Here is a 21,782-nt window from a genome sequence, read left to right as displayed (position 1 = left end):
TCTGGTTTCATGCTTCTATTGAAACCTTGTCCACTGGTAGCTCCAATATTTTGTGAAGAGAAACTCTTTTTTTTTCTTCTTCTTTGAAGAGGAAGGTCACGAATTAGGTGGAAAAGGGACAGGAAGCAGGGGCTAGGAGCTTAAAAACAGATGATGATACAAGAGTCACCTTTTTTATTATCTGTTGAGTTACACTGTATCAGCACAAGTCATTTTAGCTATCCACAGGCAGTGTTCAAGAATACACAAGCCGACAGAGAGAGAAGATGGCGGAAGAGTAAGACACGGAGATCACCTTCCTCACCACAGATATGTCAGAAATACACATACATGTGGAACTGCTCCTATAGAACACCTACTGAACGCTGGCAGAAGACCTCAGACCTCCCAAAAGGCAAGAAACTCCCCACGTACCTGGGTAGGGCAAAAGAAAAAAGAAAAAGCAGAAACAAAAGAATAGGGACAGGACCTGCACCAGTGGGAGGGAGCTGTGAAGGAGGAAAGGTTTCCACACACTAGGAAGCCCCTTCACGGGTAGAGACTGCGGGTGGTGGAGGGGGAAGCTTCGGAGCCGCGGAGGAGAGTGCAGCAACAGGGGTGCGGAGGGCAAAGCAGAGAGATTCCCGCACGGAGGATCAGTGCCGAATAGCACTCACCAGCCCTAGAGACTTGTCTGCTCACCCACCGGGGCGGGCGGAGGCTGTGATCTGAGGCTCGGGCTTCCGTCAGATGTCAGGGAGAGGACTGGGGTTGGCGGCGTGAACACAGCCTGAAGGGGGTTAGTACAACACGGCTAGCCGGGAGGGAGTCCGGGAAAAAGTCTGGACCTGCCGAAGAGGCAAGAGACTTTCTCTTCCCTCTTTGTTTCCTGGTGCGCGAGGAGAGGGGATTAAAAACGCTGCTTAAAGGAGCCCCAGGGATGGGCGTGAGCCGCGGCTATCAGCTCGGACCCCAGAGACGGCATGAGATGCTAAGCTGCGGCTGCCGCCACCAAGAAGCCTGTGTGTGAGCACAGGTCACTATCCACACCCCCCTTTCGGGGAGCCTGTGCAGCTCGCCATTGCCAGGGTCCAGTGATCCAGGGACAACTTCCCCGGGAGGACGCACGGCGCGGATCAGGCTGGTGCAACATCAGTCCAGCCTCTGCCACCGCAGGCTCGCCCCGCATCCGTACCCCTCCCTCCCCCCCGGCCTGAGTGAGCCAGAGCCCCCGAATCAGCTGCTCCTTTAACCCCGTCCTGTCTGGGCAAAGAACACACGCCCTCAGGCGACCTACACGCAGAGGTGGGGCCAAATCCAAAGCTGAACCCCTGGGAGCTGTGCAAACAAAGAAGAGAAAGGGAAATCTCTCCCAGCAGCCTCAGGAGCAGCGGATTAAAGCTCCACAATCAACTTGATGTACCCTGCATCTGAGGAATACATGAATAGACAACGAATCATCCCAAATTGAGGAGGTGGACATTGGGAGCAAGATATATTATTTTTTCCCCTTTTCCTCTTTTTGTGAGTGTGTATGTGTATGTTTCTGTGTGAGGTTTTGATATATAGCTTTGCTTTCACCATTTTCCTAGGATTCCGTCCGTCCATTCTTTTATTCTTTTTTCTTTTATTTTTTAAAGTTTTTTCATAATAATTTTTTATTTAAATAACTATTTTATTTTATCCTCTCTCTTTCTTTCTTTCTATTTTTTCTCCCTTTTATTCTGAGCTATGTGGATGAAAGGCTCTTGGTGCTCCAGCCAGGCGTCAGGGCTGTGCCTCTGAGGTGGAAGAGCCAACTTCAGGACACTGGTCCACAAGAGATCTCCCAGCTCCACATAATATCAAGCGGTGAAAATCTCCCAGAGATCTACATCTCAACACCAAGACCCAGCTCCACTCAATGACCAGCAAGCTACAGTGCTGGACACCCTATGCCAAACAGCTAGCAAGACAGGAACACAGACCCATCCATTAGCAGGGAGGCTGCCTAAAATCAAAATAAGGCCACAGACACCCCAAAACACCACCAGATGTGGACCTGCCCAACAGAAAGACAAGATCCAGGCTCATCCACCAGAAGACAGGCATTAGTCACCTCCACCAGGAAGCCTACACAACCCACTGAACCAACCTTAGCCACTGGGGACAGACACCAAAAACAACGGGAGTAATGAACCCGCAGCCTGCGAAAAGGAGACCCCAAACACAGTAAGTAAAGCAAAATGAGAAGACAGAAAATCACACAGCAGATGAAGGAGCAAAGTAAAAACCCACCAGACCTAACAAATGAAGAGGAAATAGGCAGTCTACCTGAAAAAGAATTCAGAATAATGATACTAAACATGATCCAAAATCTTGGAAATAGAATAAATGCAAAAAACGTTTAACAAGGACCCAGAAGAACTAAAGAGGAAACAAGCAATGATGAACAACACAATAAATGAAATGAAAAATACTCTAGAAGGAATCAATAGCAGAAAAACTGAGGCAGAAGAACAGATAAGTGACCTGGAAGATAAAATAGTGTAAATAACTACTGCAGAGCAGAAGAAAGAGAAAAGAATGAAAAGAATTGAGGACAGTCTCAGAGACCTATGGGACAACATTAAACACACCAACATTCAAATTATAGGGGTCCCAGAAGAAGAGAAAAAGAAAGGGACTGAGAAAATATTTGAAGAGATTATACTTGAAAACTTCCTTAATATGGGAAAGGAAATAGTTAATCAAGTCCAGGAAGCACAGACAGTCCCATACAGGATAAATCCAAGGAGGAACATGCCAAGACACATATTAATCAAACTATCAAAAATTAAATACAAAGAACACATATTAAAAGCAGCAAGGGAAAAACAACAAATAACACACAACGGAATCCCCATAAGGTTAACAGCTGATCTTTCAGCAGAAACTCTGCAAGCCAGAACGGAGTGGCAGGACATATTTAAAGTGATGAAGGAGAAAAACCTACAACCAAGATTACTCTACCCAGCAAGGATCTCATTCAGATTTGATGGAGAAATTAAAACCTTTAAAGACAGCAAAAGCTGAGAGTTCAGCAACACAAAGCCAGCTTTACAACAAATGCTAAAGGAACTTCTCTATGCAAGAAACACAAGAGAAGGAAAAGACCTACAATAACAAACCCAAGACAATTAAGAAAATGGGAATAGGAACATACATATCAATAATTACCTTAAATGTAAACGGATTAAATGCTCCCACCAAAAGACACAGACTGGCTGAATGGTTACAAAAACAAGACCCGTATATAAGCTGTCTAAAAGAGACCCACTTCAGACCTAGGGACACATACAGACTGAAAGTAAAGGGATGGAAAAAGATATTCCATGCAAATGGAAATCAAAAGAAAGCTGGAGTAGCTATTCTCATATCACACAAAATAGACTTTAAAATAAAGACTATTACAAGAGACAAAGAAGGACACTACATAATGATCAAGGGATCGGTCCAAGAAGAAGATATAACAATTGTAAATATTTATGTACCCAACATAGGACCACCTCAATACATAAGGCAAATACTAACAGACATAAAAGGAGAAATAGACAGTAACACAATAATAGTAGGGGACTTTAACACCCCACTTACACAAATGGACAGATCATCCAAAATGAAAATAAATAAGAAAACACAAGCTTTAAATGATACATTCAACTAGATGGACTTAATTGATAGTTATAGGACATTCCATCCAAAAACAAAAGAATAAACATTTTTCTCAAGTGCTCATGGAATATTCTCCAGAATAGATCATATCTTGGGTCACAAATCAAACCTTGGTAAATTTAAGAAAATTGAAATCGTATCAAGTATCTTTTCCGACCACAACGCTATAAGACTAGATATCAATTACAGGAAAAGATCTGTAAAAATTACAAACACATGGAGGCTAAACAATACACTACTTAATAATCAAGAGATCACTGAACAAATCAAAGAAGAAATCAAAAAATACCTTGAAACAAATAACAATGAAAACACGACGGCCCAAAACCTATGGGATGCAGCAAAAGCAGTTCTAAGAGGGTAGTTGACAGCAATACAATCCTACCTTACGAAACAGGAAACATCTCAAACAACCAAACCTTGCACCTAAAGCAATTAGAGAAAGAAGAACAAAAAACCCCAAAAGTTAACAGAAGGAAAGAAATCATAAAGATCAGATCAGAAATAAATGAAAAAGAAATGACGGAAATGATAGCAAAGATCAATAATACTAAAAGCTGGTTCTTTGAGAAGATAAACAAAATTGATTAACCATTAGCCAGACTCATCAAGAAAAAAAAGGGAGAAGACTCAAATCAACAGAATTAGAAATGAAAAAGGAGAAGTAACAAATAACACTGCAGAAATACAAAGGATCATGAGAGATTACTACAAGCAACTCTATGCCAATAAAATGGACAACCTGGAGGAAATGGACAAATTCTTAGAAATGCACAAAGAAGATATACAGACTGCCAACAAACACATGAAAGAATGCTCAACATCACTAATCATTAGAGAAATGCAAATCAAAGCTACAATGAGATATCATCTCACACCGGTCAGAATGGCCATCATCAAAAAATCAAAAAATCTAGAAATCTAGAAACAATAAATGCTGGAGAGGGTGTGGAGAAAAGGGAACACACTTGTACTGTAGGTGGGAATGTAAATTGATATAACCGCTATGGAGAACAGTATGGAGGTTCCTTAAAAAACTAAAAATAGAATTACCATACAACCCAGCAATCCCACTACTGGGCATATACCCTGAGAAAACCATAATTCAAAAAGAGTCAGGTACCAATATGTTCACTGCAGCTCTATTTACAATAGCCAGGACATGGAAGCAACCTAAGTGTTCATCAACAGTTGAATGGATAAAGAAGATGTGGCACATATACACAATGGAATATTACTCAGCCATAAAAAGAAACGAAATTGAGTTATTTGTAGTGAGGTGGATGGACGTAGAGATTGTCATGCAGAGTGAAGTAAGTCAGAAAGAGAAAAACAAATACCGTATGCTAACACATATATATGGAATCTAAAAAAAAAAAAAAAAGGTCATGAAGAACCTAGGGGTAAGATGGGAATAAAGACACAGACCTACTAGAGAATGGCCTTGAGGCTATGGGGAGGGGTAATGGTAAGCTGTGACAAAGTGAGAGAGTGGCGTGGACATATATACACTACCAAACGTAAAATATATAGCTAGTGGGAAGCAGCTGCATAGCACAGGGAGATCAGCTCGGTGGTTTGTGACCACCTAGAGGGGTGGCATAGGGAGGGTGGGGGGGAGGGAGACGCAAAAGGGAAGAGATATGGGAACATATGTATATGTATAACTGATTCACTTTGTTATAAAGCAGAAACTAACACACCATTGTAAAGCAATTATACTCCAATAAAGATGTTAAAAAAAAAAGAAAACACAAGCCTTCCGATACCATTTTGAACTGGAATATCAATGATAAAGAAGATGTGTTGAAATATGGCAGAGGTACACAACACTGCAGCATATGCATGGTACACTTTCAGAGTGGGTCTACTTTAGTGAAAGGTTTTGGAGAAATGTACTGTAAACCAAAGAAATCATGGCTCTGTTGTGACTTGGGACGGAAAATACATAAGAAGTTTTAAATAAAACTTGAAAGATAATTTGCTTCACAGGTAAATACTTTGACCTACACTACCAGATATCTAATAAATTATTATATTTCTTGTACAGTACTGTGGTGGAAATATCTGAGGACTCTTTTCATCTATTCCATGGGGGCAAAAATTCATTCCCGAGGGACAGAAAAGTCTTAGCTATTGCAATGGTTTGTGTCCCTCCAAAAAGCCCCAAATATATTAATAGATATACAATCTCTCTGTGTTATTAATTCATTGGGAGGAAATAGGAAAAAATATTTAAAACATCTCCTTGGCAGGGGACAATAAAAAAAGTTTTAGAATCACTGATCTATTCCGATCAGCCACTTGGCTTTATTTGACTAGTTGGCTTTAAATTTGTAAACTTTAAAGTCAGTAGATTTTGTCCTCTATCAATCCTACCTATAGTAGAAGCTACTACAGAGAGACCTGTAGGGTTGAATAAAATTTTTAAAAAGATTGATATTGTTAATGTAATTTGTTAGAGAGGAAAGGAAGTCACTGTACATGGATTGAACTAAAAATAAAAACAAAACAAAACTACAGACCATGGAGGTTTTGTTTTTATTGGTCATAAAGTGTCTTATGATTATGATTTCTTTACCTATTAAATTTCTTTAGTGATTAGATGTTAGAGAAAAAAATAAAAACTTTATGGGAAAATATTTTCTTATAACTGAGAAATAAGCAATGAAGTTAGCATAAATGTAGAAAGATGTGTATAATCATTGCCCAGTGAACAAAGGTATTAATTTTTAATCTTTAGAGGAATGAAAATGGTTGATAAATATACTTAATTGGGAAGTAATATCTAACCCATGGAATTGCTAAACCATTAAATGAAAACAAACTAGAAGAATGCTAGTATTGGTTCTGAAAGCATTTCACCTCTTAACTTACGCCCACTTTTTACCATAAATGTAGCAGATGATATTATTCTTTCTTTTTAGAAAAATATGCCATTTGAAGGACTTTTAAAGATTAATTGCTTAATTCTGTTGGTTTAACATGCACTAGGAGACTGCCATGACCATTTTGCATATTACAGTCTGATGAACCAAAGTGTTCTGACAACCCTTTACAGCTTAAGTCACAAGGCGTTTAGAAATAGGCTGCTTTCCAAATCTTACCTTGAGAAATGATTTCTCTTCTGAAGACATGGTTTATAAACTTGAAGTATCTTTCTTTCACTTATTGGTCACTATGCTTTGTCTGCGCCCCTCAATTTAATAGTGGGCAGCATGTAAGAAAACAGTGACTTTTATTCGGTCCTTGCCCCCAGGCTGACTTCTATGTCCAGCAGTGGGTTTTTATGGAAAGTACCAGAAAAAGGCTGAGGGCCCACAGTTTTAGTTATGCTCAGGCTACTGCTCTGCAGAAACTATTGACTCTACTGCTCATGAGGCTCAAAATTCACAGATGCTTAGTCAACTCAGATTATACGTTTCAGGCAGAGAATACCTCTCTTATTCAAACTGTATTCTCTTCCATCTCTGATAGTAGCCTGGCTGGCTTTACTCAGAGTTTTGTTTTCTCGTATAGTAGGCTGCTGATAACAGCTACAAGCAGCTCCATGCTAGTTCTTCCAACAAGCCTGAGTGATGTGTCTGTCACTGTAACCATAGCAGGCAATTGTACGACCAAATATTTTATCCCGGGATAATAAAGGTCACCAGATTTGTAGACTACAGTATAAGCATTCTTTCTGTCTGCTGTTTGACAAAGGGCATATATATTTTGCATATTAAATCATATTACACATTTGTGGTTGATTGGGAAATTATAGATTTTTGTTGCAAAACATAAGCAAATTTTAACAGTATATGTTAAAGAGACCTGAACTGACACTTGAACTTAGAAAAATGTTCGTGCTTCTAGATCATTCAAGACGTAAGACAACCTTTATCTGCTTTTTGCTGTGTAATAAATCTGATATTTGGGTGTTGGCAGGATGAAATTAATCTCTCCGGATCATAGTTTTGCTAATAAACTATACATGCCATGAGGAGAATTATTACATCTGCCTTCTTTAACAGTACAATTTCAGCACCCAGTGCAGTGCTAGGGACATAGTAGGGCTTCAATAAATATTTGTTCAGTTAAATTCAACAGAGTGATAACATGATTTCAAATATTATAAGAAAGATTATTAGAGATAATTTTATTGGTTAAATCAGCTTTACCAATTCAACACTAAGCCCTTTTTTAGTTGTATAGCATTGCATGAATTGTTATGCTTTGTGATTTTATTAAATTGGTAAGTTTTAGGTAATATCTTTAATTCCTCCTTTGTCCAGTTTTTGTAAAGTCTCTCTTGCAAATATCTTTTACATCCTCGTTCTGAAGCTGTAAGCACACCTAAGCTCTTTTTTTCCATGGAGTCAGTCACTTAGTTTTAATTTATATCAAATAGTACATAAAAATGGTATATTAAAAAAACAAAAATAAAATGATACAAAAGAGCTTATGATGAAAGGCAACTGTCTCTTGCTCCATCCCTCCCACTTCTGTTTTCAGTCCTTAGCAGCAACCTCTTTTAGCTGTTATTTTAGATCTTCTAGTAGTTACCTTCAAAGCAGGGGATTTCATGCAGAATTACTAAATATTTAAGAAACTATCTGTGGTAAAATATTCTCATTTTTTTCCCGTTTACTTTCTCAGCACTTAGAACAGTGCCTGGCACTTAGCTGGCCCTCAGTAAATACTTATTAAATATATCAAAAACTTATGACAAAGAAGATTATCAAAAGAAAAATGTGATATTTCTCCCTAAAGCAGCACCAATTCTTTTGAGACAGAAAATGTCTAGGAAGCCAGAGGACAAAGGAATACAAACTCCCATTGGTGATGTTATTGCTCACTCCTATCAGTCTCAGAACAATTTAATGGAATGTAATCCCTTCCCTTCCACAAATGTAATTATGTAATGGGAACCAAGGGTTTCCCATATTATTTTGTGAAATGCAGCCGAACACAAAGATAGTAGCTTGACAGTTAAGATAATCTAATGACTACATTGTTGAGCAGGTAGTAAACCTCTTCCCATCATTCTTAAAACTGTAAAAAAAAAAAAAAAAAGGAAAAAACACTCATCTGCCCTAACCTAGTGACATAAACTTTAAAAAAAAATCAAAAACAACCCAATTTTTCATTGTGATTAAATATGCTTATCTTTTGTGCTGGTTCCCTAGCCAACATTTTGAATCTATATTATGGTTCATAACTCTGAAACATGGCATCCCATGGAAAAAATCAGCTTTTCCTCTTTTTAACTTCTAAATGTGTCATCTTGCAGTTGTTCAGTTGTATCTGTTTACCTGCAAAGTCTAGTCATTAAGTCTATTTTTTTTTTAAATTTATTTATTTTTTGCAGTATGCAGGCCTCTCACTGTTGTGGCCTCTCCCGTTGCGGAGCACAGGCTCCGGATGCGCAGGCTCAGCGGCCATGGCTCATGGGCCCAGCCGCTCCGCAGCATGTGGGATCTTCCCGAACCGGGGCACGAACCCGTGTCCCCTGCATCGGCAGGCGGACTCTCAACCACTGCGCCACCAGGGAAGCCCAATTCTATTTTTTAAAAGAGACAATTTAGAGGCAAAATCATGTCCACATACATATATTTATATGGACTTGAGGTAGATAAAACATTTTTTTACAGGTTTCTTCTCCTTGAGCTGGAATTTTGTTAATCCTCAAATATCTCTTCCTGTGTGAACTGATCCCTCCAAAAAGAGGCATTCCGTTTTTCCTCTAGCTCCCATACTGATGACTACACTCTTCTAGCATCGCTAGTTCTACTTTGTCTTGTAATTCATTTTGCTTTTTGCACCCTACCATCACTTGGATTTTCATTAAAATTTAGCATTTAATAAGATTAGCTATTCCAAATTTTGTGCTAGATGCAGAGATGTATTCAGAACATACAGAAGTTTGATATATATTTGAGTAAATAAGCTAATAAGCTGAATGGAAATGTCACTTAGAAGAAAACCTCTCAAGCAAAGAGCAGAAGTATCTCAGAAAATGAGACCAATATCCTTTACCTCGTTGGTTTGTAGAACCACATTTGCAATCCTATCCTGCTATGTATAGAATACTTGTGACTCGTTTGTATTCTGTGTTTGGAAACCCACTATCATGTACTGCCTCCACCTGAGTGCTGACAGGGTTTGACACTCTAGCAGAGACTGGAGCTGGGTTTCTGTCCTGGTTGTATGTATCATAGGAAACATCATCTTCTGCTTTGCTAGGCAGGCCCTGCATTTGAAAGAATCCCTACCAAGATGAATGGATAAAGAAGATGTGGCACATATATACAATGGAATATTATTCAGCCATAAAAAGAAACGAAATTGAGTTATTGGTAGTGAGGTGGATGGACCTAGAGTCTGTCATACAGAGTGAAAGAAGTCAGAAAGAGAAAAACAAATACCGCATGCTAACACATATATATGGAATCTAAAAAAAGAAAAAAAAATGGTTCTGAAGAACCTAGGGGCAGGACAGGAATAAAGACGCAGCATAGAGAATGGACTTGAAGACATAGGGAGGGGGAAAGGTAAGCTGGGATGACGTGAGAGAGTGGCATGGACGTATATACACTACCAAATGTAAAACAGATTGCTAGTGGGAAGCAGCCTCATAGCACAGGGAGATCAGCTTGGTACTTTGTGACCACCTAGAGGGGTGGGATAAGGACAGTGGGAGGGATACGCCAAGAGGGAGGGGATATGGGGATATATGTATATGTATAGCTGTTTCACTTTATTATAAAGCAGAAACTAACACACCATTGTAAAGCAATTATACTCCAATAAAAAACTAAAATTAAAAAAAAAATGAATCCCTACCAATGGCTCATGCTGATAACGCCACAGCAGAAAAATATATTTGTCTATTGGAATAAGTTGCTACTTTAAACAAGTCACAAATATTTCTCTGATTTTGTAGAATTTGGTGGCCACACTCAACTGTGTAGATAAGCTGTTGCGTGAAGAAGGTAAGGTAAGCTCACAAAGAAGCAATGTAGAATAGAATAAGAACAAATTCAATATTATAGATACCCCAGGAAACCTGAGGGAACAGAAGCATGACGTTTAGGAAATGTGCATTGTGGTCCTTTTTTCTCACCAACAAACTTTGTGACTTCGAAAAATTCACCTAACCAGCTGGACCTCAGAGTCATCACTTATAAAATAAGAGAGGAACAGGGTATTCACCAAGTAACCTGTAGATATCTGTGAAGCCATAATTGTTTAAAGGCAGAGTTTATACAATTCTTTGACACTGGAAGCCAGCAACCTTTACTCTAGTATCCAGGAGAAGATTGGAGCCAGAGAGAATTAGTACTGAAGCAGCTAATAATAATGTTGATTGAAAATTATAGTCTCTCAGTTATAGAGAAAGAAGGCTGATTTGTACTGAAGTAACTTTGGAGACGTGGCAGATTGGTCTTGATTAGGGCCTTCTCTGCTAGTTTCCTTGTGAACTTCCATGCACTGGGTGGTTATGGGTCTTCTCCATTCACACCGCCAAGGCTGTTAGTCCTCAAGTCAGCATTTCCTGCCTCTGAGAGAAATGGAGGAGCCACAGAATGGATCCTTCACACTAGAGTCCCTACAGGGAGCTGACCCCTGTTTCGCAATTGATCTACGCCTGAGTTTGGTTTAGATGGTTCAATTGTCCAAACTTATTTACTTGGAATCTAGGCAGGGGAAGCATAAACTGTCCAGGTCAAAACAGACTGTCTCACTCAGACCTGCTTTTCTCATTTATTCTTCTCCCTAGAACCTCATGGCATTGGGTGTTGGCAGGGGGTGGGGGGGGAGGTGGATTGTCAAGAAAGCCTAAATGGCCCACTGTTAATGGGATTTAATTTTAGTTTGCTTTTCTTGAGAGAATTCACTCCCCAGTGTGAAGGTAGCAAATCCTCTGGAATGAAACTATAGTAATTTAAACAATAGCAACACAAATATTATATGATCACAGCAGCGTGAAAGATGCAATTTTGGAAATAGGGAATTAAAACTAGAATGCTCCACTAAGGACACGGAATCAATGGCCAACACAACTGTAGTCCCTAGTTGCCAAATAGCCCCAATTTCCTGGTTCTGGCAACAGAGTCCTGTCAAAATTCTCAGTGGCTAAACATCACCTTGGATCATTACAAAGGGGGAGCAAGTAGAAGCAATGAAAAATTCCACTCTGCCAGGTGAATCAGTTCGTGCAAGGAAGCCGTGATCCCTCTTTACCTTCCAAATATCATTTGGAGATTGTTTCAAGTCCTAAAACCTGAAGCCATTTAACTTCAACATAGTTGGGCCAGAGTTGTTGGCATATGCCTAGAAATTAACATGAAATTTCTATTTAGTATAAGGAAAAATATCTCTCTGATTTGGTTGAATCTCAAAAGTTAATGGTTTTATTTTTCAGTTCATTTATTTCCAACTTTCATATTACATCCAAACATGTGAAGGCTTAGGATGTGGAAAAGCAGAAAACCTTATGGAAAAAAAGCATATTTTAGTAAACATATTTAGTAAATCCTGTCTAGTTATACCACCTAAAATGGAATTTAAAGTCACCATGTAATTATAAGTGGAGTCCAAGTCAGAGCAGGAATGAGAAATGCTGGCAAAGAGATGCTCCTCTTAGGCAAATTCTCCAGGAGGTTCTAAAAGAAGCACAGCTTCAGTTGTTGGAGCACTTAGAAAAGCAATACAGTAGGTCTTCTCCTTCATCCATGGGGGATCTGTTCCAAGGCCCCCAGTGGATGTTTGAAACAGCAGATGTACCAAACTCTATACATGCTATGTTTTTTTTACTATACATACGTACCCATGATAAAGTTTATGAATTAGACATAATAAGACATTAACAATAATAAAATAAAACAATTATAACAATATACTGTAATAAAAGTTATGTAAATGTTATCTCTTTCTCTCCCAAGATATCTTATTGTACTCACACATCTTCTAGTGATGATGTGAGATGATAAAATGCCTATGTGATGAGATGAAGTGAGGTGAATGACGTATGCATTGTGACATAGCGTTAGGCTACTACTGACCTTCTATACAGCAGAAGGAGGATCGTCTGCTTTGGGTGATCCTGGATCATCAAGCCATGACAAAGTGGATGGCTGGATGTCAGGAGAAGATGATGCTGATAGTTGGGGAGCAGGATGGCATGAGATTTTGTCACACTACTTGGAATGGCACACAATTTAAAACTTATGAACTGTTTATTTCTGGAATTTTCCATTTATTATTTTCAGACCATGGTTGACCATGGGTCACTGAAACTTCAGAAAGTCAAACTGCAGATAAGGTGGGGGACTACTATATTCTTTTGTGAGTTACTGTGGTTTCCACTCATGCCTTCCATGCTATGCTTTCAAAGGAAGGAACATCCAGCCCAGACTGATAAACCATGAGCTAGAAGAAATGGTATCAGAAACCCAAAAAGCAGCTCAGTGTCAGAGGAAATGACAATTCAAACAAGCCACTTACTGATTGTAAGATATCTACAACAAAGAAAATGTGTTTGTGACATCCCATAAAAACACCAGCTAATTTAATATTACTGTCAAGCTTAAAAATATATAGTTGAGGAAGTGTTAACATAAACCCCCCAAAAGAAAAGTAAGCAACAGGAGGATGTTTTAAATACACTAATGTGCTCTGTTTCTTTTTAGCTTTCAGGGGAATTATTGGGAAGTTACTATTACTAAGAAATGAATTATTAGTCTTGTTTGGGTTCCAAATTTTGGACTGAAAAACTTTGACCTCCTCTTAACATTGTTAGAGGAAATTCTCTGTGGCTACCATTCTATGAATAGGTATAACACAGAAGTGGGATGCTTGTACCAAGTGAGGGTTAAAGGTATTGATTAAACATAGAATTGTATCTGGCTGAGGGCAGGGATGCTTTAACAGTGAAGGTGATCTTCACACCTGCACTCAAATCTGAGGTCTCACTAAAATGATCATTGAATCACCATTTTATTGTTGAGGAAACAAAGCATGAAAGCATGGGGAGGTGAAGTTGTTCACTCAAGAACACTTTACTGTTAATCTGTGATTGAGCCATGATTAGAATCCAAAGTTCTTGACTCCTACTCCAGTCCTATTTACATGACACGATCATATCTCACCTAATTCATTTCACTTAAACATAAGTTCACTGAGGTTGTTCCAGATACTGTGGACACAGCTCTACTTTGAGAAAGACAAAGTCCCTATCCTCAGGAGGGCATCAAAAGTGGAAAGAATATGGGCTTTGAATTACATGTATTTAAGTTTAAATTCCACCTCTGAGACTCACTATGAGACCTTGGACTAGTGACTCAACTTTTTGGTACCTTAGTTTTCTTGACTTGTCTTTACAAATGAGGATGTTGATATGTCTCAGAGTTGTTTTAAGGATCATAAATAACACATGTTAGAAACATTCCGCAAGTGTCTGGCACACAGTAGCTCTTCAGTAAATGTCCTCTCATATTATTAACAGAGAATATAACAAGTAATAAGGTTACTATAAGGCCAAGAATGAGATGAGTGTCATAGGGAGAGCGCACACTGAGAGCTATCAGCATTTAACATACAAAAAATATATACACTGTGCAAAACACTACTGGATGCAGCTTCCTCTTTTAGAATCAAAGACAGCAAATTACTGAAAGAAATCTTGTTTCTAATGCCACTAGCTTTATATCATTTCCTACCACCACCTCCGGACTTGGGCTATATTGCCTGTCACTATCTCAAATTCTATCTCTTATATTATTTCCTATTTATGAGTTACACATAACAGATTTTCAATGTCATTTTCTTGAGCTCCATGGAAACGGCCTTAGTAACATTATAAGGATTTACTGGAACAAGAAAAACACTAATAATATCACTTGATACAATCTTCTTTTCATTCCCTATATACACCTGTCTTCAATATTATGTAGAAGTAGTTGCTACTATTATATAGTAGAGAAGTATCTGTGATATTAATATGTTCCTTGAATACCAATTTCTTTCTAAGAGCAAGCCAAATGTATATGGATACATTCCTCTCATGCTTTTATAAGTTTTTTATTTTCTTAAAACAGCTGTTGTTGCCTCATGAAAGACTTACAGGATACATTTATTTTTTAGTGTATTTCTCCACTAATAATGTTCTTTTTTGCCTTGGTGCTCATTACTAACAGTATTTGCATAAATATACATTTCTAACATTTCTCTCTGAATCATATTCCCCACACAGAGTTATAATCTTACATTTGTGGAATCATTAGATGCTGTGAAATCTATCAAAAATTTAAGTCACTAATACCAAGATTTCTTAGCAGTAGATAAACTTAAAACTACAGATTTATGTGCATAAAAAACACTTAAAATCACAGTTAAATCAGCAGGGCTCTCTTTGTCTCCTTTCTGACCTTTCTGTTAAGCTTTCTGCCTCTCTTGATACCACACCCACGTGTTAGTATCCACTAATTTTTCAGCTGAATCCTAGGGGTATAAATTGCTCCACAGTCTAATCCAACTTAAATTCAGGTCCCTTTGCAGGGGTAGTTCTGAGGTCTATCTTAGTTCTGACCTTAGGAGGGATCTTCTTAGTTGTCTCTTTCCCCGGTTCTCTCTCGTCAACAAGGTGACTGACTTACGGCTTAGCCTGTTCCTTTCATAGTGCTATCAGAATCCTCTTAATTGCTCATCACTAAAATATTTGTTATATTCAAGAATGATTTTAGATTTGAACTTCCTACACTCTGTTTCAAACTGAGTTTGGGGGAACTTTAGAGATCTCTGTTCTTATGGGCTACTTCTTCAGTAGAAAAAAAATCTCTGAGCCACTTTTCCAGAGCTGGAGGCAAGAGTAACACCCCTTTATATGAGCAGGGCACTGAGGGGTGGCAGTAGCCTCTGGCCTTCTTGGATTGACTGTCCTGGCATGGAGTCTGTGCCTTGGATGAGCTGGGTTAATGGCTATTCGGGCCCCAGTATTCCTGTCTTACTGTGTCTGGGAAAGAGCTTCTACCCCATGAATGGGGGCTGGATGGAGAAAAGGACCACCTAATCCCCTGGCTGTAATCACCAGGGATTTAGCCTCTGCAATGCAAGTTGGGGCTGGAGAGGATGAGAAATTCTGGTGGCCTGTTCCTATCAGTGAGACGTCATACCCCTTGACGAGAATATGAGGGGAAGGAACGGCCCGTTTTCTTGGCCAGATACATCGGGAGTGGAGCTTCCATCCTGCTGAGCTGGAGAGGGTGAAAGAGGGAGCAAGGCACGTTTCAGGTGTTACAGCCTCTGTTCTTACTGAGACTAAGTAGGTATTTTCTTGAATCGAAATTTCCTCATATCCTGTATGCTGCTAGGAAAATTTCCAGAGACTTTAAATGATTATTATTTTTGCTGTTTTTAAAATAATTCTCACTGGTTGTAGTTTTTTTTTTTTTACTGGAAAACATGTCTGTAGAGCCCCCCAGGCTGCCATTCTAAAAGTTAACAGTTTGCTTTTATAAATATATATTTTTAAAATTTTAGGGCTCTCTGACTTAACATATCTCTAAAAGATCTTGTTAAAGGCAGAGTTATTAGATCCCTTCTGATTAATTTTGGAGTCAGTAGCACACACATGAGATTCTTCCCCTTAATTTATATGAACCTAGAAATTCCAATTTATGCTAAAGTCAGTTTGAAATGAGCTTACTAACTCAGGCAAATGAGTCATAACCAAACCAATAAGGTATAGAATGGACTTGATATGAGTCATGTGTCCATTACTGTAGTCATAGCAATAGGTGCACTATAGGAAGGAGATGGAAGAGGTATTACGGAGATATAAATGCTAGTTCTTTTTTAAATATTTATTTATTTAGGCTGTGCTGGATCTTAGTTGTGGCACTTGGGATCTTCGTTGCCCTGTGCGGGATCTTTAGTTATGGCATGTGAACTCTTAGTTTCAGCATGCATGTGGGATCCAGCTCCCTCATCAGGGATTGAACCCAGGCCCCCTGCATTAGTGGTGTGGAGTCTTAGCCACCGGGTCACCAGGGAAGTCCCTAACTGATAGTTCTTTACTTACTTTAAAGACATCTCATTACCTTCTAGATTTTTTTTTAGCACTTTCTGACTTTCTGGAACTACAATATGCACTGGGTTCCCTTTGTGGATTCACTGCCCGAGCCCTAGGATCAGTCATTTCTCTAAGAAGCCCTAGTTCCCTTTACTGAAGAATGGTATTAGAAGCCATGATCTCAGTGCTAGGTGTAAACTACTGCACTCATTGTTTATGAGCTCTTTCAACTGGAAGAGCAATTTTTCCTTTTAAAAATTATTTTCTGCCTTATACAGCACAGTAATATATACCAGGAACTTAAGTGCATATTACCTCCTGATATAGAGACACACTGTACCATTAAAATCATCCTCAAAATGGAATTTTACTTGTATATCTATTTTGTTCTCTCTTATCAACTATGAGAAATTTGTCCACAAAATCAGTGCTGTTTTGGATAAATTAGCTATTTTTCTCCCCAGACCTATCTAAGAAGCCAAAGGTAGGGGGATACCCTTGTTTCAATATCCTTTTTTAAAAAAATTTAATTAATTTATTTTTGGCTGTGCTGGGTCTTCATTGCTGCACGCCGGCTTTCTCTAGTTGCAGTGAGTGGGGGTTACTCTTCGTTGCGGTGTGCAGGTTTCTCATTGCGTGTCTTCTCTTGTTGCACAGCACGGGCTCTAGGCGCACAGGCTTCAGTAGTTGTGGCACACGGCCTCAGTAGCTGTGGCTCATGGGCTCAGTAGTTGTGGCTCCCTGGCTCTAGAACGCAGGCTCAGTAGCTGTGGCTCACAGGCTCTGCGGCATGTGGGATCTCCCAGACCAGGGCTCGAAACCGTGTCCCCTGCATTGGCAGGCAGATTCTTAACCACTGTGCCACAAGGGAAGCCCCCAATATCCTTTTTAAGAACACATCTCCCAGTATTTTCTTTTCTTCAAATAATGAATGGCTAACTACCATGCTAAATATTTCTCTTTATCATGGAATCTTCGTAAAAGCAGCACAGCTATGAATGGACTCACTCTTCAAGACAACAGTAATAACAGAAAAACAAATCTCTCCCAAAAAGAGTTACCTGGCAAACAGTATCATGACAGAAGGAAGAGTCCCTGGATCTGGAGAGAATAACAACTGGGGTCTGGAAATAACAACTATTTTCATTCTTGTTTAGGAATAAACCATAATAGCAAATAAAGGAACCTCTGCAGTGACTGGAAGTGCATTTTTCCAATGATAACATCAGAGCTGGGAGACGTGAGTAGCAAAATTTGGAGGGGAGAAAAGATAGGAGTGGCTGAGATAAACTGCTGCTCTATATGGCAACAGTGCTAAAGAAGTCACTACATGTATTAGAATATCAGTTGGATAATACGCTAAGGGAAATGAAAGAAAAACCCCAATAACAGAATGCCTTAAATTTATGCCTGTATTATGTTCCTTTCTGTTTGCCTAAAAATTATTTTCATTTCTTCATTTTGGGGATAAAAAATTAAGTTACACAGATGTTCACAATTTTAAGGTAAGAAAACCCAAAGATAGATAGATTAATATCTCTTCCCAAATTACAATCAAAGATAATTTAGCTTTCCAAGTGTCTGCTTATGGACTATCCATGTAAATCACTGTAAATCAGGGTAGTTTTCCCACCATAAAAATGTACCTTCAGGACACATCTTCAACTGAATTTAAGCAGAAGAGTACTTAAAAAAAAACAACTCAGGAGTTGCTTGATGAAATAAATGTCCATTTTTGGTTTTTTAAATTCCAGTTGAAAGGTTTACTAATGTAGATGACACCTTATCAGTCATGATGCCCTCCTTTCAGTTTCCAATTGGTTGGGCTTCAATGAGTGCCTCTAAAGTGAAATCAGTGGTTTCATGAGAGTCATTAATATTTACATTTAATGACTTCTCTTTAAATATCAAATTGAATTTTTCCAAATGACTTTCAACTAGAAGCTCAATGACACTGCTTGTAAAATTCCAGGGCCTTTGGGAAGACAATTCGTTTCTAAACCAACAAAATGCAGCAACTCTGAGTTGTATCTGAGGTGTCCAATGACCTTGTACCCTCCACTTATTCAAAGTGGATAAGGCTGGGAACTGAGAGAAATAATCCTTAAAATCATTTTAGAGTATATGGTTTATCTTTAAAGTTAGTATTGCAATGACTTTCCTGCCTTTTATACTGATAAGCATTGGAATGTGCATTAGACAATGCTTCAGCCTAGAAGAGGACCAATGAGAACTGATTCAAGACCCTCTATGATGTATCAGATGTCTTACATATATTGTAACTTACTGTCACAATCACACTTCAAGGTAAATCTAATTATTCTTATTTTAAAGATAAGGAAACTGACTCACAGAAGTTACATAATTTATCTCCAATTTTATAACAGCCCCAATACCCATTCACTTTCCATTATATGCAAGTGATAGGTTAAGCCCACTCAAGAGTTTTATTCCACACATTTGGCAAATAGACAGAAAACATTTTCATAGTTTCCCACCAATAGGTATGATCATACTCTTCACCGATACTTTTAGAGTAACTGCCTTTCTGTTTTGGCTCATAATGAAGTAATCATATCTATGGTAAACAGAAGAGGTAAAAATACTTACTTTAATACAACAAAGGGGACAAAACTACTAGAATCTCACCTTTAATTTCTTGTGTATTTTGCTTTAATACCATATTTTAGGGAGTCATAAATTCAAACTTCATTAGAACAGCACCCATGGCAATGCTAAGCTATTGTGTTTTAGCAAAAGAAAAAAAAGTAACTAACCAATTTTTTAAAATCATTGATCCTTTTGTAAAGTCTTTTATTTTTGCTTTTTTTTGTTAAAAGCTGTTACAAATTTACATAAGTGTGTGAATCAATTTAGGAACTAGAATTAAAACTAGCTTACATTTGGGTAACTGACTTGTTGATAATAAACATACTCTAGTGTGCTGAGAAAGGTTTCCTTTCTATATTTGGACTGAAATGGTGTCACAATTACCTAATAAATGGATCCCTCTTGATAAGGACACCAGTAACAACTTCCTGATGAACAGCATCACAGTTGAAGAGACTTAACATCCCTGCCCTTGGAAAAATTATAGCAAAGATGAGTAAAATTATAGAGAACAGGAGTGAGGAGAGGTTTATCAGAGTGATTTAGGGCAGGACAGCCTGGCAGAATAAATGATCACTTGACATCTGGCTATTGAACAAGGAACAAAGAAGAGACTTGGTAGGAAGGAGAAGGGCAGAGGGAAGAGTTCCCTCAGGGAATCCACTTGAGAGAAACCCCTGAAAGGAGTACTATAAAAGCTTCCTAAGATTTTTAACCCTAGAAGAGAGCTACCTGCAATTTTCAAAAGGATTAGTCAATTTTAAAATTCCCAGGCCCAGGTGAAAAATTGATTTTTAAAATTAAGATTTTATTTCTAATTATAAAAATACAAGCAGCTCAGCAAAATGTCAAGTGGGGAGAGCACTTCACAAAAGCAGCCCCTACTGGTGTAACCTAAATTTCTGAAAAGTTCTAAGTGAATGTGGTCAAATTTTCCTTCTTACCAGTTTTTAAGGGTGTCACTGTTTTGATAGTCTACATAAATAGCATTAAAAATTGGAATCTTCTCAACTGCATGCAGGTTTTCCAGAAAGAATATCTTCCTAACAGCACACTTTTTATACACCTCTGTTGAACCAACATACCGATTCCATCAGTAGGAGCACAGGTTTTGGAATTAAGCTGCTTTGATTAGAATTTATCTTCCATCATTTGGACAAGTTCTTCACTTTCTCTGCCTCCATTTCCTCATCAGTAAAATGGCATAGTTATATTTCTTAACTCATAAAATTGTGGCAATAATGAAAAGAAATGCATGAACAGTGCTTGGTACAGTGCTTGGCATATAACGAACACTCGCTTTATGTGAGCTGTAATTATTGTGGACAGGATGGATTACCCCTGGCCCCTAAAGGAAGTGCTAAATGCAGTGGTAATTCCTTAAGACTGTGGGGTTTTAAAGATCTGAGTTTAAATTATGACTCTGTCATCTAATAATTCAATGACCATGGCAAGGACCTCACTTGTTCAGTTAAAGTTTCCTCATGTACAAAATGGTGATTATGGATAACCTACTTCACAGTGTTGTCAAAATCGTGGCATATGTTAATGTACTTAAGGTATTCAGTGGTGTGCCTGACAAGTAGTTATTTCAAACAGTTAGCAATTACTGAGACCAATATCTATCCCAGGCAGAAAGGTATCTTTCTTTCCTGCTTTTAAACACTTAAACAAAATTAGTGACTCATTGCAGGGAAAGTTCCTCCATCTTTTGGCACTATTATACTCTTTATGGTAAACAAAACAAACAAGCAAAAAACCTAAAATGCTGCAGCCCTGAAATTCTCATATCTTCTGCTTTTTCTCATATTCCCTTTTTTTACACTGAGAACCAAAAGGAAGTTAATTGAAAAATTCTAGGCATGGTTTTGATGCAGGTAATACTCAAGGGTCATGGCATCCCTGTTCTATATCTTGTCATTTTTCTCTTAGTGAATGGACACCCCTCCACTGATTCCTACTTTGCGCTCTCAGTAATCTCATTCTCTCTCTTCCTATCCTCATCAAATCCCATCCTCAGGGCTCCCCTCTATGCCACCTTGAAGTAAAACCTGATAAAACTGCGAATGTTGGACCTCTCAAAAATATATGCATTCAAACTGGGATAAAAATCTTAAACCTAAGAAAAGGAAGTAACTGCAATTCAACAAACAGATAGAATTCACCTTTGCAGCTGCAGGTGGGGAGGCACCAGGACTTTCCAGTAGTCCCTGAAGATTATATCTAAGACTAAAACTTAACCTGTCCCAAAGAGTATAACAGGATCAGAAGTATGCAATAGGAAGAGTATAAATGGCCAAAGGCACCAAACGGCTTTACATCTCATCTCTTTTTTTTTTCCTTCCAGTCTCCATTTACTTTCCATGCTACCTGGGTCCTAGGTTTGAATCCTAGTTTCATCACTTACTAGTTCTTAAACATAAGCAAGTCAAACAAATTATCTAGT

Source organism: Grampus griseus (assembly GCF_964374135.1).
Source record: "Grampus griseus genome assembly, chromosome: 10".
In the NCBI taxonomy this organism is placed as follows: Eukaryota; Metazoa; Chordata; class Mammalia; order Artiodactyla; family Delphinidae; genus Grampus; species Grampus griseus.
This window is presented reverse-complemented; position numbering follows the sequence as displayed.